Genomic DNA, 18,648 nt, shown 5'->3' with positions numbered 1-18,648 from the left:
ACTTTAAGTCTTACAGGATTTCTTGCCCGTAACAATGAGATGAGGAGAAGTTAATAAGAACTCTGTTGATGTTTCTATCAAAATTTCCGGAGCCAAATGGTAATTTTTTTCCAGTTAAAGGTCACGCTGAAGTCTCTTTTATTCTCTTTATAAAGGGTACTCCCTGACTGTTGTGAGCTAAGTGCCATTAAAAAAAATAAACCAACCCCCAAACTCTGCTTAAGCAAATACACCAAAATACCTCAAAACCACCATCCTGTCTGTAGCAAAACAAAACAAGTTTACAGATGACGTTGGCAGAGCACCACAACTTCTAGGAAATGCTTTTTAATTATAAAGACTGCAAAGGGAGACAGGGGAATGTTTTGTTACGTGCTGTTTCAGCAGGCAGACAAGGTGTCCTTACAGCTTTATATGCTAGGCTTGAAAATTCAGCAGATGCTGAAGAAAGGAACACGACAACTATATTTTGATTCTCTTTTGACTAACTTCCAAATAACTTTCATTCAAAACAACATTCCATCAAACATGAAAAATCAAGTATTACAGAAAAAAGGCACATGATTCACAGCCAGCCCAGGTTCCTCCCCCCAGGGACCATCTGTACAGGGAACAGACACTTCCATAACAACTCATCTGATGCAGAAGTCACAGGTGACTTAAAAAAAAAAATGCAGAAGAAAAACCTCAAATAACTACAAATAATCTGTTAGTTGCATTCAGTATTTGTCCTGCAGTCATATTTATTCTGCTTACTAATAATTCACAAAGAATAAAAACATGTCTGAAAACCCTACATTAGAAACAGCCACCCCACCCCACCACGTACAGTGCCACCAAGGGACAGTCTGCTTCAGACAGGAGCTCTGCTGGTTTTCTTAAAGCAAATGACAACTTTAGAGAAGTTACATATTGACAGGCACCCTGGGTGAAGGACTGGTTTTTAAGGCCTCATTGAACTGTGAATGTTTTCCCCCAGAACGTACTTATTCTCATCCAGAAGTTTTCCCCAGTGCTTTTGTTCTGCTTATACAAGCCAGAAAAAACATGTTAATTGATTCAGATTTAGTATGTGTTAACATGACTGTCTGAGCTAATGCATACTGGGCCTTTAATGAAGCTGGAATTAGTTATTTACCCAGCTTCTAAGTCTGTTCCTCCAAAGGATAAACTTTTGTTCTGTCTGCCCCAGGAGCCGGGTACCATTCCAGGTGTGATGGGATGGGACTTTGGCAAATTGGGCTGTAGCATTTACTTGGCAGCTTAAACTTTACCTCTCGCTTCCCTCTCCTAGCCATTTGCTTCCAGCCCTGCATTTGCGCAGCTGCACGGCTAGCTGGATCGGGGGAACTGCTTTCCTTCAGCATGTTGGCTCATAAACAGCTGTGCCAGCACAACACAGGGAGCGGGCGCAGGGCAGGAGTGATCAGCCGTGATGGCAGAGGGTAGGAACAGAGGCTGCTTAAACCAGCTGAAACTGCACTGCTGCAACACACAGAGCCAATGCTCCGCTCCCCTCCTCTGTGCCTTAGTTCTGCCCATCTGTAAAACTGGCACCACAATTCCTACTTTGTTTTATAAAGCACCTCTTAGAAAGGCTATCCCATTAACATTTCTGTGAATTCACATTACAGACCACCCACCCCTTTCACAAATCAGGCCCAAGCTCATTCTAAGGACACTGGCACTGTCCCCCACCAGCATCTGCTCCCTGGTTTCACCATACAACCTGCTCAGGGGCTGTAGCATCTCCCCCGCTGCTGCCCCAGCCTGTTCCCATGCCCTCAAACCAGCTTCAGCTCCGCCAGCATGCTTCACAGGATTTTGCTCTGAACTGGAATCAGTTTCTAAAAATAAAATTGGCTTTTTATTGAAGTTTGATGCATTCTCTCATCCTATTTCTAGGAAGATCCCCCAAAACAGACTCACTGGCACAGTGAGAGGGTAGCGGGCTCCATCTGCAAATGAGATTAGATAGGTGGGGGAGAGGAGACAACTGGAAACATCTTAAACTTGGCATCAGCCACCCTTTTCCAGGTGTGAAACCATGGCCTTGCTGCGGCACAACTCGATGCCGCGCAGTCGCCACCCTTTACCCATTCGTACCTGCTTCATGTCCCGCGACACGAGCAGCGACTGGAAAGCGCCGAGCCCTTCCCAAACACCCACCGGTGCCCGACAAGGCAGCTGCCAGGTATGAATCGGGGAAGAGCGCAGATGGAACCGGCGGTGCTCGGGCCGGTGAGTCTATCTTGCTCAGCCGGATCCAGCAGAGGGAGCACAAAAACACGGTTCTTTTCGGCCAAATGCTTTTTTGGCTACAAACCGCTTGATGCTTGAAATACCAGGCACTTTGTGTTACATTACCCCTGTAGTAATGCACATGTGGTGCATTACAAGTGCATAATAAACAAAACCCTTGCTCTGAGTAGATTACACTGTAAAAATCAATACGGTGAAGGAGACGACCAGCACAAGCAGGGAAGGCTGCAGAAGTTGAGAGGAGGAAGGAGAGGCAGCACAGCAGGGCTGCCAACTCCTGTGATTTTATCGTGTCTCCACTTGGAATTTTTCCTAAAGCCAGCTTGCTGAAGTCTCATCATCACAGAAAAATTTCAGCTTTCAGATTTTTGTTTGTTTGTTTTGAAGGATGCCTCTCTAGGCTTCCAAAGTTCAAAAGCAAAACTGTAAAGGTGGATTAAGGTAAACACCAAAGACTCAAGAAGTAGAAAAGAAGTACAAGAATCCTCAAAATTTGTTGTCTGTATGTCATAGGCAAAACCATACCAACTCTGGCAATTTTACTTAATTTTAATTTATTTATTGCCAATTAATGTACTTTTAATGACTGTTTCAGGAGCTGAGGGGAAAAAAAGAAGACTAAGCAGTGCAGCAAACACTGAGAAAAACTCTTTTCCTCCACCTTTCCAAGGCTCAGACATCTTTTCTCCCCCTGCCCTTTCCTAGTCTAACTTCCCTTGTTTCTGCCATGCCTTACACTCAGTCCAGCCCATCACCTTTGGCGGGGCAACAGGCAGCCGGGGAGGCTGTGGGTGCAATTGTTTCTGTCTGCTGCTCCTCATCTCTCATTTCTCCTTCCACTGCTCCTTGCTGCTTCACCAGATTTCCCCTTCCCCAGCCTGGACTGCTACTCCACTACTCCCAGTCCCCCAAGGATGTCCTCGCTCTGGCTTGGGCTGGCTGCACTCCCTTGGGGCACCCTCGCTCCAGTCTGGGGCCACCGCAGCCCCTCGGGGCATTCTTGAAGGGCAGCCCATGCGATGCCCCCCCAGCCCCTAGCACCAGCCCTGCAGTTTAGGCGTAACATACCACACTGTCTGAACATGTTTCTTTCAACATGGCACTCTGGTTCTGAGTGATTCTGCCAAGATGAATCAATGGAAAAGGTCAATAGACGCAAGGGAAACGCCCAGAGTAAACTGTGCATCACAGCAAGTCTTAAAGCATATAAGAAACACTGAAGGGGGGAACTGGAAGAAGTCCAACAGGAAAACAACACAGATTTCATCTTTAGGCCTCCTAAGTCTCAGCTGTATCATAGCAATGGACTTGGGTCAAGCACAAACAACTTTCCCTGCTTTCTCATCACATCCTGGTTCCACCTGGTGGCTGCTAGTTCTTAGAAAGGGGTTTATCACAGATCTTTCTGGACTATCGCACATTTTCTTGGAGCCCACGTCTCTTCCTCAACTTTACCCCCGAGGAAAACAAGAGGGACTGCACTGTCTACGCCCCAGCACTCAGCCTGTGCTGGACATTTAACTGTAAATAAATAAAATTAAAAGGGTAACCATGAGCAAAACCTTCAGTTTCCATACACAAAATACCACTTGGCCTCTATGTACCCAAACAAAAATGAAGAGACAGCAAACGGAAGACATACACACAGAAATTCTTGGAAAACCGAAACACCACACAGACAGTTAAGTATGTTGTACAATCTTCTTTCAGAAATACACGAGGCAGGTACACTTCAGGGTATTTTTCTACTTTCACAAGTTATTTCCAAGTTCCAGCATTATTCTCCTTGAACTGCAGAATATGTTCAAACACAGAATTCCTGTAAAACCACAGAGTGCCGGCAACCCTGACTTCTCATTTATCCAGGGCTGTAACTGGGTCATAAGTGAAGAACACAAAGTGCTGTGCTTCCTAAATAAGCTTACTGGTCAACAAGCATGCTGCTGCTATGTGGGAAATTTTACAAGCTTCTACAGAGTGTTTCAATATTATATGCAGTCCTTGTAAGGCATCATAGCCCTCTATCAACTCTGGAGCTTTTAGAAACCTGGGCTTTTCTGAAATTCTGAAGCAACTGAAAGTCAACACTGAGTGTATGCTTGACAAGCACTGGATGCTGTCCTCTGCCGGAAAAAAGAGGTAATCTGCTAGTTTTATATGGAAGAGAAGCATAAAATGTTGCTGAAATAAGCAGTGCGAAACAGGTGGGGGTTTTGGAGGGGGAAAAAGAGAGACTAAGCTCAAAGCAGGTTGGTGTGCTTCTTTCCTGGGCAGAGATGGGGTAAGGAAGGTAAAGTTGGGAAGAAAAGATCTGGGGTGGGGGAAGCAGAAGGGAACAGGGCAGAGGGGCAGCCAGCTTTCAGCTTTGCCTGCACCTAGACTTGGTCCTCACTAACCCTTATTAAAACAAGAACCAAAAAAGCACACAGACACATCACACCAAAATGCGCTGTAAAACACAGACGCTCATTTGATGGCACAGAGATGATGAACACTCCTTTCCAAACAAGCAGCAGAAAGCCACAGAAAGTGGCCAGACTGCCCTGAAACCCTGCCACGTTCCTCACCTCGCACCACCGAATGCATCCTCCTCCCTGCCCTGGCCAGCCCTGGCATCAGCCCTCTGCCTGCATCCCCCCTCAGAGGCTCCCCGCGCCCCCCCCGGTGCCAGGCAAACCCTTGGCCAACACTCCACTGCTACAGCATTTCTTCCCAAAACAGGAGTAGGATCTCGCAGGGCAGATGGCAGAGGGCTGCGATGGTGAAGCTCACCGCGCTGAACGCTACAGTTGCTTAGACATGCCGTCAAACCTGTGGTTGCAGTACCAACGTGATACAGCAACCAGTCCTCCTGGGAGATTTTCCAGACTTGCTCTGTTAGGCAGAAAGCCACCAGGGTAAAGCAAAATAAGAAAGAATTGCAGTAATAAGAATTTTAATTTTTGCTTGGGTCTTTTTCCCCTATTTTGCACTGGGGTAAAAGCAAAAGTTTTGTTCCTTCAGTCACCATTTCCTTGATTAGTTTTCCCAATTCTGAGCAAAAATTACCCTTGTTCTCTGCATAAACAAAGAAATTTATTTCACTTTTTTTTTTTTTTTAAATACCTAAAAGAACATAACCAGAGTGTACAATTTTCTCAGATGTACGAAGCCATGAGGTTGCAATTTCCTCACTGTGAGATGGAACGGAACACATTTGGGTTGTGTCATACCCGACATATATAAGGTCTAACAGCAGCAGTGAGCAGTATCACAATCTTCAGTTTAGAACAACAACAAAATCCTTTGCTTCTCCCAACTTGCTCCACAAAAATCTCATTACGGGAAGAACCACTTTTCCAATCTGGCGCTCTTTTCCATGCTGCATCTGAACTTAAGATGGGCCTGGTGCACCTAAAGTCAACCACTGCGATTGTCCGTGTCTCTGCTCTCCTGCCACGGCCTTGGAAACCCTCAAGTGCCTGGGGCAGCGCTGCACCCCACCTCCCTCGCAGCCCCACTCCCCACATAAGGGGCTGCACACCAATAAGTAGGCTGGATCAGGCGGTCCAGCACCAGGAGAAAGCAGGAACAGAAAAATAGGACTGGGAGGACAGGCACTTTGGTGCATCCTTGTGAAGGCAGGCCACAGCTCTGCTGTGAAACACGAACCTGACGCAGGTGGCTTTGGCCTGTACTGAAATAAGACAGATTTGGCGTGCCTGCTCTGCAGAAGGGAGTCAGCCCAGGCGCAGCTCCACGCTCCCGCAGCCAGGCTGCTCCTTCTTCAGCGCTGCAGCCAGCAACAGCAAAAATCAGCCCAGGGGCTGAGGAATCCAAAACAATCGTTATCATTTCACAAGTGACCATTGTAGTAACAGCTCCTACCTTGTCCGCCGCAGACTGTAGCATATTCGACCGCATCTGTTTATAGTGGAGGACTGAGTTGCCAACTCACAGGCATAGGATAACGAGCACTATTAATCTTGGCTTAAACTGAACCATTGTTCTGGAGATTGGACATGTCTTGTAAAATCCCATTATTAGAGACCATTTGCCATCTATTTCTGTCACAACTTTTTTAGTTTGTTTTGCTCTATTTTAGAAAAATTTTCCCCTTCCCTTTTCCTTACATCCCATTGTACTTACAGAGCCTTAAACAATAATCCACTCAAGCACAGCCATGGAAGTGGTTTGAAGAAACAAAGCCTGCTTCTGGTATAGCCAGTGCATCTGACTCCTATGTACAGCTGCCTGCATATCCTCTGCAGACTTGCAGAGCACCAGAAGCTACTGATTTCCCTCTGCTTCTCCTGTGTGTTGGACACAAAATAGACTGTAGGCAGGAGAAGTCTACTAAAATTACACTTGAAGCATTGACTAAGGGTGCAGCTGAGTCACAAGCAAGTTCTGCAGCTAATCTTGCTAAAGGAATAGGTAGGAGAAGGCTGACCTGAAAAGAAAGCAGTATGCATCAACAAGACAAATTAAAAAAAAAAAATATCCAACTCTAGGGAGGTGATGCAGTGGAAGCAGAGTGTCTCAGGCTTTGCTAAAGAAGATTATTGCCACATCTAGCAGTTAGCACCCACCCAAGTAGTGTGCCATCAACTTAATTCCCAAACGAGACTAGCAGAACAGCGAGACAGGATTAGACATGCTTGGTTTTAACCATTCATTTCTTTCTCTGGTGGAATACTATCAGCACAGCATTGGCATCAAAATTACTACCCTTCAAAATGCGCAGAGCACATTTTTAATTTTACATGTAGCAGTTATGTCATATGGGGTTATTTATTTTTTAATTTAAAGTGGTAAAACATATTTAATCTGTTTTGAGAAAAGAACAAATTGATTTAGCGAGCAGTTCAAGGCTCTCCCTGGAGACACTCAACCACACTCAGCAATCTGGATACAAGTTGGGACTTCACTAAAGTCATTTTAATTGTAGGTCATAAGAAATGTCAAGATATAAAACACCAAGGAATACTAAAAATTAAGCCATCATCTCTGAGACTAACAAATGTCTTATATTTGGCAGCAGGATATTTTTAAAAATCTTTATGGCATTGCTACTGAAGCACAGCAGCAGGGCAAAGGGCTTAGAGCTGCATGTAATACACACACGTTATTTTCGCTGTTGGGGAGAAAAATAAACAACCAAAAGCTAGATTAAGGGAAAAATACTGGGGTGAAAGAAAGTTAAAACACTACCTTTGTGATGATGGTGGTGTATCTTTTCCATGTCTTTTGTTTATAAACAGTTTAATTTCATCTTGGTCAGAAAACATTCTTCCCTAATGCAGCATGAAACAAGGTTGCCTCTACAGCAACACACGCAGAGGCAGAGAAAGGGGGCACAGAAGCGAGGAAAGATGGTTTTTGAAGAAAACTTTTAAAAGAAAGAAACAAAACCCCTCAAAGCCTTAAACACTTTCAGAGCTCTGTGCCCAGGTTTTATAAGGAAAAATTCTTTTCTTAGTGAAAAAGTACTTTTTAATCAGTTTTTTTTCATGTGGAAAATACACCCAAACTTCTGTCCTGAAGTTTTGAGCTGGATCCCTCATTTACTAAGCCCTTTAACAGAACTTAGGTGAAATCCCCAGAAAGTTTTCCTTTGTCCACTTGCCTCAAATAATGACGACAAATCTCTGACTTCAGCAGCACAAAGCCAGAACCCCTCCAGTTCAACTTCTTAAAACACAGCAAGTTAAAAATCAGGTGCATTCATTTTCGAAACCAAAGAACAGTATCTAAGTGCTCTTAACTTTTCTTTAGATACTTTAGTAATGTAACCCATCTCCTTCTCCACGTTCTCCTATCGGAAACAAATTTTAAAGGTCAGCAATGTGAAATCAGGGGCCGATTTTTTTACCATCCCTGCCTAATAACCTTTTAAACTTGATCAATATACAATCTCCATTCCTGCCATTATCTTCCACTCATGGGAGTGGAGACAAGAAAGGTATTTCCCTCCTTTTACTTAAATCAGAATGGAACTCCCCAATAAAGAGGTATTTGAACAGAAAGCAGTTCAAGTGATGTGCTGAAGAACCATATTAAGGGAAACAAGTTCACCCACATGGAAGAAAAAAACGAAAGCAATTTTAACACCCTATATTTCTGCCAGTCAACTCATTGATTAAAAATTACAAACGTTCATTTCATTGGTTTCGGCCACTCTTTCTAGCAGGCGTGCCAAAACCTACGGATGAACATGTATCTCTCTAGATGCGAAGCTAGGCATTTCACGCAAGTTCAAATCTATCCACTGCCAAGTCCTTTTTCTTGACTGCCTTGACATCAGCTCACTGAATACTACCATACCCTAACCACCTTCTTTATGATTAAACACCGTGTACGTGTGCATACATGCAAACCTACGTCTGCACATGGTGTAGCGTGGGGGCTGTCACCTGCTTTGCCTGCGTGAGCGGTGCCGTTGTGCCAGGGAAGTCGACGGAAGGAAAGCTGCAACACCGTGACCCAAGCAAGACACAGGCAAACACAGTTTTAGAGATCCAAACCTTTTATGCGAACTAACATCACAGAAGTAAAAGCACTGAACGGAATAATTCCACACATGCCCCAGAGGAAGCGTCATATCTTGGGATTTAATAGCTAGAAGCAGTCTTCCCCCATCTTCCCTTCAAGTCATGTGGTCACAGCAGACGAGCGCTCCTTGCTGTCTATCACACAAGCTGTTACACAAACACTCCCAAACTGGTAGCCCTGGATCCTGGTTTTCTGGTCCCCTGGAGGGCTGCAGGGCAGGGTCCAGGGCCTCCCCTCATGCCAAGCCCTGCCAGGCTGCCCACGCTGAAACTCAAGGCCACCGGCAGCTCGGAGAGGCAGCCAAGAGCAGGCAATGTTGCACAATTTCTGTTCTGTGTGGACATCTGAGCTGGAAAGACAGTCATTTCAAAACAAGCTGAAGGTTGCCTCAGGATCTTCTAAGTTTTACTGCAGGCTGTTCTTAAAGTCTTCCACTGATAGCATTTGTAAAAATCGGATTAATTTTCTGTGACACCGAAAGAGGGAGGGAGAGATCCTAAACAAAACCCCAGCCCTGCCTCACCGAGTTCACTCCTTACACCCAGATAAACATCTACTCGCTTCTCTCCTGTCCTCAAAAGCCCTTTCTCTGCAACATGCCAAAAGCTTTTAACCCACATTAAGGCCACTAGCATCCAGCCCCGGCTCCAAACAGGCACTGCTGTGGCAAAGCCACTGCTCTGGAAGAGGTGAGCCCTGGAAAATCTTGCTCATAGACTTTGAGACGTGGCTGCTGTCACCCATCCGCCGTGGCCCTCCGACGGAGGGGAGGCTCCCCTCGGCAGAGCTCTGCTTTCCATGTGCGCGGGACGGTTCGCTCAAGGGAAGTGCATTTTCGCTAAGAGAGCGGCCAGAGAGTTTCAACAAGCGAGGCAGAGGCAAACATTGCCTTCTGGCAGCTCCTCTCCGGGGGTGGGTGGACATCTGAGGAGGGGTGAATTAGAGGGAGAACAGCTGTTTGTCCAGTGAATGAGCCACAGGACTCAGCTATTAATTCTTCCTCCCAAGAGAACATGCCCCCATGCCAGCCCACCCACCATCCTATAAAACAAACAAACATATAATGGAGGTCAGGGAAGGGGAGCTCAGTAAGAGGAAAGGAAAAAAAGGGGAAAAAATACCCAAGCATTTAATATTTACATAAGAATGAAATGTTTCATTAATTACATACAGAATCAATTTGCAGCTATTTTCCTTAAATTCCTTAGTCAGACCCACAGATTTGAGGCACTTTGAACTGTGCTGTGCCAGTAATTGTGGATGAATATTTTAGATCAGTCTTGAATCACTGTACTGCACACACCAAATGAACTAATAAGCTGCTCATGTGTGGACTACTAATGTATTTTCTTTCTTTCCTAGACAGATGGAGTGCAGTCTAAAAATCAAGTTGAATTGGCAACTGGGAATCTTCAGAAAGGCTTAGAAACATCTTTAGTTCTACTGTTTTATTAAAAATACCACTCAATGGCCTGCATGCCTTAAAAAGGAGCCTGGAAGACGCAAGAAAAACCCCAAACAAGTTTACAAAGATACGAAGGAAGAGTCGGACATTTCACGTGACTAACAGCAACCTCCAGAGAGTGACAACAAATAGTGCGTTCTGAAATTTTATTACAGGACTATCGAAAAGATGGACAACCTTGCCATCTATGTGATATTTATCACAATACATCCATTAATGGGCAGTCATTTGAAATCACATATAGTGGCATATCAGCTCTGCAATCTGACAGATGTGTTCTAGTTTATAGAAGCATCTGTTGAGTCATCAGGACATCAGAATAGTTAATTGCACTTTGGGGATGCTTTCAGAGATTAAAAGTTCCCTTATTTCAAGCAAATTTTAAGTGTCCTCACAGATTAAACTCCTTTTTCATATAAAAAATTAACATATGCACCCGCACTCCAGAGAAATAAATGTACAAAATGTAAAGAATAACTTCCCTGAGGGATTATCTGTTTTCTTCCGCCTCCTGTACACCCTGCCTCACACAGCGCTCAGCAATGTGGAACAGAAGACAAAGATACAACATGAATCACACATAATTCTGAAATATAAACTAAGACTTGGCCTACACTGGCTGGGCAAAGAATACAGAAGAAGCTGCCTTCGGTCAAGAACTTACTAAAAAAAAATACGCAACAGCTGAAAACTGCTAGATGATGCCTGCCATCTCTTTTTGGCAAAATGCTTATAGTTCTATTTCAGATCCTTTTATTACTGTTTATTCTAAAATAAATGCTGTACAGGCTGTATCTTTCACTACCACAAGAGTATGAGACAAGCCAGGAGAACTCTCCACATGTTTAAACAGGGGCTGAATGACATTAAGCAATCCCCCCATCTGAAGTGATACCATTGCTTCTTATATGTAGCTAAGGACTGGAAGCAAGCCATCTCTGTTCATACACCTAATTATCCAAATATTTGAATGAAAAACTTAAAAAACCTTGTGGAAGACTCCTATGAGTTTTCAACATGTGTGAGCAGATGACATCTTTCCCGAGCTTTCAACATGAATTTCCTTGCAACCTTCTGGCCTCCACAGCAGTAAGAGGATTAAGAAAACATATTTCTTAGGAAGAAGGATCCATCATATAAACTTTAATTTAAAACAATTTAGCAGTGGATTTTTTGTTTGGTTCGTGTTTTAGCAAACACCACAAAAAGATGAACCAACCAAAAAAGATACGATCAACCATTTCTCAGATGTGACTGGATCTGCTTGCTCTGTAGCTCATGAACCACAGGGTTCCCATGATTAATTCAATGAACTATTTGATTTCACTCAAGAAGCAATCATAAAGCTAAAGTGCAAGTGCATAACCAAGAACACTGTACAAGGCTACAGATATGAACACCGCATCTGGGTTTGGCTTCCTATAAATCCTAAAAGCGACAGCACACCTCAATCTAACCAGGCTGTTATTCTTTAGTGTGGAGGAAATCAAACTTGAAGTGGGAGAGTAAAAGTGGAGACAAGCACTGCAATCACGACCATGCCTTAAAAAGGTCCAATAGTTTTTAAGTTACAGCATATTCCCTTGCTGTTAAAGTGAACTGAGACTGCTGTCTCAGTTGCATTAAATTATTAGCTAATTAGCCCTGAGTAAGGACAACAGTGTGTTGATGCTGGCAAGCTGTGAAAAGAACACTTCAGCAAGGAAGATCAATAGCATTTTTGTCTGGCTTACAATAAGAAAACTGCTGGCCCAGGTTATGAGCTTAAGCCATTTTTCATTTGGCAGACAAGACAGCACTAGTGACAGATCAATACAGTAACTTTATGATAGGCTGCTGCTCCTGCAGATGGCACAACCATAAACAGGCATAATTTCTAAAGCCCGGAGCAATCCATTACTTAGACAGAAACCACCTGACCTTTTACAATATTTAGAAATTCCTAGACAAAAAGGAAAATCAGAAAACAAAACACAGGGAAAATCAGAAGGATTTGCTGGCCTGTAAGGCAGAAGGGAATATTAGCTGTTTGAAAGCTAGTATTTAAAGTAGCAAGCTTCTGTGCTACTTGGGAGATCACACTAAAGCCAGAAGGTTGGCACCAGGTAACTACTTATCCCTTCAAAGAGAAAATGTTATTTGGGATCAGTTCTTAAGTGATGCCATTTTTCTTATCTGTAGGTTATCTGGGATAACAAAAAAGCCTATTTATTAATCTTAAAAAAAAAAACCACAACCAACAAACCAACCACTTTAATATGTCCTTAAAACGTTAGATGAGTCACTTTAACACCTGCAATTAGGAAGCATTTGAGGGAACACAGTTGCAAATAGGTGGTTATTTTTCCCATATTGCAATACACAATACACTGTAGCAGGTATGGTTTGTTATTCTGCACCAGTATTAGGATTGCCTGTAGTGTTCCACTACTTTAATAAAGGCAAAGGAAAACAAGAGGAAGGCTTTATAATTTTTGTGCTTTTACAGTTAGACCTCTAGTTGAAGAGAACTTAAAGGATGGCACCTTAATAAATTATTCAGGGAAAATCATCAGCTGAGGACACAGGTGGAGCACCTAGCCCTATATTTACAGTCTTTTCTCTACTATAAACATGAAATAACCACAGAACATGGTGAATTAATCATACACCCTGCCTTCCCATCTGAGGCTGGTTTGTGTCAATTACTAGAGAAATATCTGCTTAAGCAGGAAACTAATTTTACAAAAGCACATTGGGTTCGTAGGCTTTCATCAATACTTTTGGGTTGCTGCAAGTAACTAATTAACGTTAATGTCAACATAAAGGATAGAAGGAGGAAAATATTAACGAGCGCAATATAAAACCTCAGCTGGCTGCTTCCTCACCATACAGTACTGCCATGCAACTGGCTTCCAGTCCGTGCCTGAAAAATGAGTTATTATTAATTTGCTCACTAATTTTACCTTGCATGATATAAGCAAACAGCCCTGCATCTTCCCCTTACTTGGCATTACTTATGCACAGCATTAGTTTAAAATACAGCAGAACAGCACACGAACCAGAAGTCTTTTGACTGGGCTCCACTTGTGCTAAGAATAACTTGGCGCACACATACATGATGCTAAATCTGCCAGTGATCTGCTTTGCTCCAAAACTACCCCCCTGCGCCTTCTACAAGATCCTATATACATCAAGCTGTGTTACAGCAGGAAAACTCGGTATTGAATCTATTTTTAAAACAAACTGAATTTCTGCAAACTCAAAAGCAAAGGATGGTTTCAACAGTTTCACATTTATAATCTCACCTCTTTTCAGCATGCACAAGGGCTCTTTATACTCGGCCGCACTTAGTCATGCTGGCCGCCACGCCTGCCAGCCACCAGCACTGGGTTTCAACCCAGAGCCTCTGCCAGCCCACCGCAAAATCACTGGCACAAACACACAAAACATCAGCCCACAAATCTGATTCACAGCACACAAAATATCGTCACAGATGATGCCCCCACGATCAGGCTAAACAAGACGGTAAATAAACTGAATGCTTGGGTTTTGTAATTTGTTTTTCAGTTTTGTTTTGTTGTGTTTGTTGGGGTTTTGGCGGGGGGGGGGGGGGGGGGCTGTGTGTGTGTGTTTTGTTTTTAAATAAGCTTACTAGGATTTTGGTTGTATTTGTAAAACAAGAAAACATTGCAGGACTCTGAAAGACTTACTGATGATTCTTTTACAGTGCCTCAATGACACTGTTTGAATTTTAAAATAATCCGGAGCATTTCACTCATGCCACTGCATATGGATGCAGGTAGCGACCCCACGCAGGCTGTTCTCAAACACCGTCTCAGCCTCAGCACACCTGGAATGCACATCCCATTTCAGCTGACTACGGTCTCTGGGGAAGGAGGGAAGGGGACTGGGTCTCCCAGAGCTTGGCTGCATGGACACGAGCTAAAACCAGTGCTGGAAGGAGCGACAAACATAACCTGGCAGCAGACTACCTGAGGGGTATGTTCAAAGGGAGGCGAAAGCATATGCTTAGAGTAAAGGGGAAGAGAGCCCCTCGCTCTCAAGAAGTAGGAAGACCATGCTCCTCCTGCACCCACAGGGATTATTACCTGCTTTTTGGTGCCACAGCTCTCTAGTATGTATTTTCTTAAGCACTTCATCCACTTTTATCCCACTCCTCCACTGAGCATACTCCTGTATTTCCATTTCTTATGCTTTTTTCTTCTTTTCCCTACATCCTATTGGATTTGAGTTTCAATACACTATTTCCTTCTCAGCAAGGTGCTCACCAAGACTTGGGACTTTTTCTTATTTTTCTTCTGTCCCTGGTAATAGCTGAACTACACCCTTCATCCCAAACTGGTCTCCGCAGATTCCTGTTCAGTCCCTTCTTCAATTAAACTCCCTGGATTTTCCATACTAGGAGAGTTTCAGCTAACTGGGACATGAACTCTCCTTATTGCTACTGTACTACTAAAATGACATGTTCTTTGTCTGAAGATAGCACCACCTGAACAGCTTTATAGACTTTAACATTACCACCAGTGAAGTGAGACCCCATTTGAGGACCTCCACAATTTCTTGTTGAAGAAACTGAGCTTAAGTGACACAACCACAAATAAAAATGACCGTGCAGCAACTTTGCTACTGTTCAAGAGGTTAGCTAAGTTCAAGGGAAAGAAAACCACAGACAGGTTTCCAACACCACACCAAACTTCCTCATCATTATGCTTCCAGACTGCAGATGAGTTAAAAAAACCGCACGTGACACCTTATCTATTTTTCTTCCCTAGCAAAACCTTGCTTGAAAAGCTTTGTCTTAACACTTGCTTCACATCCATTCAGAAAAGAAAATCAGCTCCTTGTGTTTTGGATATTGCATTTATGTAAGAGATACCTATTTCAATGTAGCCTTTGCTACTGTAATAAAACTATAAACTATTAGTTGGAGAGTAAAGCATTTGTGAAAGGCACCATCTCTCCATTATGCATAGTGCCATGATCATATTTAACTCCATGACGGTGACCAGAAGGCAAGATCACAATACATATGTTAATAACACAAATAAGGAGCTAAAACAGCGCATTCATGTTACACATTGTTCGCACTACCATCCACCAGAGCCAATCCTTTTGAGTGTAATAAAGTGAAGGTATTATAATTAGAGAGTTCATAATGCCATTTAATCAAGTGTGGAGCTGGAGCACAGTGGGTTGTATACCAAAGACAAAACCACATGAAGCAGTACAATGCCGAGTGCAAGAAAGGGCACACATAATCTTCAGGGAAAATAACAAGTTACTACAAAGCCATGTTTGTTTTCAAGTACTCAATCAAGAGAGTTTGCATACTAGGTAATTTTACATCATGAAAATAAGTTATTTCATAAACTGCAAATCAAATATGACCACAAAAAACGTCTTTTGATTCTTTTGAATGTCTTTTGACAGAAAACCCTAGATTTGAGTTCTCAATTTATGCATTAATTCTTCATAGTTTTATTGGAAGAATTAATTATACTTCAACAATATTATAATCATTTTTCTACTACTGCTTATTATTTACAAAGTGCTTTACAATCACTAACCAGTTTCCATGACACCCCTAGAAGTCTCCATGTAGCGAGGCTGAGAGACGAGCATCCTGAACTAGCAGCAGCAGCGCAGCAAGTGCTAAGTGAAATCAGGAGTAATACCTGATTTCAAGGACTCTTCCACGACCAGCCCGTTTTCCCAGGGGTCACAGTATCCTTGGCACACCTAGCATGAGATGCTTCTCATAATCAAGATCAACGCTACAACAGCTCCTTCTCGTGTCTCAGAACCAGCCTGGAATGACCCTGATCCTCTCCCACAAACAGAAAAACGTATGCTTGGCGAGGGGAGGAGGGGAGGTAGCTGGGAATCACCCCTGCCAAGGAGACCAACCAGACCCTCGCTAGTGTGTTTTGGTTTAGCCTCCCGACCAACCTGAAAGACCTTGCACATCTACCTGGCCCTGGACTCATATCGCTGGTTGGCAGGAGCAAACACCCCACACAAGGAAGGACCCTAACAACAACAGTTTCAGCTACTACTCAGTCCCCTTCTGACACACCAAATATGTCCAGCATGGTTCTCCAAAGAAACAGAGGAAAGACTGACTACTCCTGTCCTAAGTAGCCCTCATTTCAACCATATCCAAACATGAAAAACAGTTTCCATGTTATGTACGGGGAAACTTGCTTGACACACACAGTAAGTCAGGACCACTGAATGTTCCCAGAAAAACGTGCAGGATTTGGGGCACAAAGTGTTATGGAACGACCGCTATTTGTTTCACAGATGCAGTGAAGAAATCCTGCAGACCTTAGCTTGATCTTGATTTGGGGCCTTCAGAGCCCAAATATGATTTTTCATTGTAATACATAAATAACAATATACATAAAAGTATGTATCCATGTTACCAAGTAAGTGTAACTTAACATCCCAGTAACATCAGGAAAATTAAAGCAGAAAAATGATGTGGCAGCAGAGAGCTTCAAAAATTACTCTCTGGCAAGTGTCTTCAGACTAAAGTGTTATTTAAAGATTTGTTACGTATGTAACAGCACATTCTCAAATGACTGCAGATCAAGAAATAAAAAGGTCTAAACCAGGGTCTGATTTAACACCCATTAAGGCTGCAAAAAAATTCCCATTGGCTTTCCACAGCTTTGGGTCGTACCCTAGTCATGCTACTATGCAAGTTTCCTGCACCTTTCAGCTTATTTGTATGACAGTTACACAGCCAACCGTTCCCAAAATAGCAAGATACGACCTTCCGTCTGCCTGGATATTCTTTATGGACAACAGCTCGACACTCCTAATGGCTAAAAAGGACTTGGCAAGCTAGGAGTCGATTTTACCATAACCTGTAGAGTCCCACTCAACCTTTGCCATCTCCACAGAAGCACTGTGAACAGAAGCCATTTATCTTACCTTATTTTCAAAGTTTAACAGACCAGTTTCTTCCTTCCCTGACCATCATGCTGAAGTCCTTTTTCATAATTGCACATCAAAAGGAAGAAAGCCATGGAGATCACATGCTTTCATCACTTATTCTCAAATAGTTCATTCATTTAAGAACTTGTATTGATTTTGTTGAGTCATTTACACATTTAAAGTACTTAAGTGCTTAAATTCCGTAGGAATGAGCATCCCAAAACTTACCCTATTATTATGGAGGGGAAATAAGATGTTTGCTTTGTTTCCTCCTTCAAAGCATTAATTTACATAAGGTTTAGGAAAACTTTCCCCTCATCTGCACTCTAAAAATATTCCTTAAAGTGTAGGAGAAGGCTCAATATGCCTAAAAGAAATACAAATTAAAGTACACCAAACAAATGGCAAGAGAAATAGTTTAATCCTCGCTCAACAGATAAACACTGTAACTCACAGCTTTGAAATGGATGAAATACAAGTCTTCTCTTTATTAGTGGAGATAAATGTCTGTCACCTTAAACTCCAATACGTTCTTCAGCTATAACTGTAGGGTATATTCCCAGGTCAATCTGCAGGAGATTTAGGCCCACAATGTTAATCCTAGCACAAAACTTAAGGAACATGAATCAAGTCGAAGTGTTGCAGAACATTTAAGACACAAGCAGCAGCTCCCATCAAACAGGACATAGCCAAGATAAAAATCATGCTGTTCTAATATCCTTAGGGCTTTATCCTGCCAGCGCTAACTGATAGTGTTGCTTATAAGAGATACTGGCAGAAGAGAGCAACAGCAAGGACAAAAATATATTTCAAATCCTTTATTGAAGCAGGTAATTTTAATGAACACTTCATCCCTACTGCTTTTGACTGAAAGTACGCCACAATATTAAACTGTTTAAGATTTCCACTCATTTCACTCTGCTTACATATGCAGTGTTTTCATAAACATCGTGCAGGACCATTTATACCAAACAGTACGTTTGCTGTACTCATTGCAGACTTCAAATGCCATTAATGTCTTCTAGAAAGGCTGCAACACCTTGGTTTTAAAAATAGAGCTTTTTAAGAGATGCAAACTGGTAAACTTAAAATACAGCACCTGAACCTAAGCCTGGAGTTCCTATTTCCTGTACTTTTAATAGAAAATTTTCATTTTATTTTTTCCTATTACTGTATTAATTTCTATCTAAAATATTAGCCCTTTATTTGCACCATAGACCCTTGTTAATGGGGTAAATCAAAGTAAAAACCAGACACAGTTGTTTGACTACAACCGTTTAACACCCATTTCAAAGAAACAGGTGTCACATACCTAAATGCATTGCATCACACCTCTGAATTTTATTTTGTGTTTTCAGGCATTCTAATTTTCCCTAAGGCAAGACACTAGAATAATCACTTTATTGTTAACACTTACTGACAATGACCCTCAGAAGGTGGTA

At 42.6% G+C, this 18,648-nt stretch overlaps 1 protein-coding gene across 7 annotated transcripts in view; it reads right to left on the bottom strand.

Annotated features, from left to right (window-relative positions):
- Positions 1 to 18,648, bottom strand: part of ZMIZ1 (zinc finger MIZ-type containing 1) — a 359,397-nt gene that overhangs the window by 234,893 nt on the left and 105,856 nt on the right. The window lies entirely within an intron of this gene.

This window comes from Falco punctatus (genome assembly GCF_963210335.1).
Source record: "Falco punctatus genome assembly, chromosome: 9".
NCBI lineage: Eukaryota > Metazoa > Chordata > Aves > Falconiformes > Falconidae > Falco > Falco punctatus.
The sequence above is the reverse complement of the archived record's forward strand: the minus strand, read 5'-3'. Positions and strand labels throughout refer to the sequence as shown.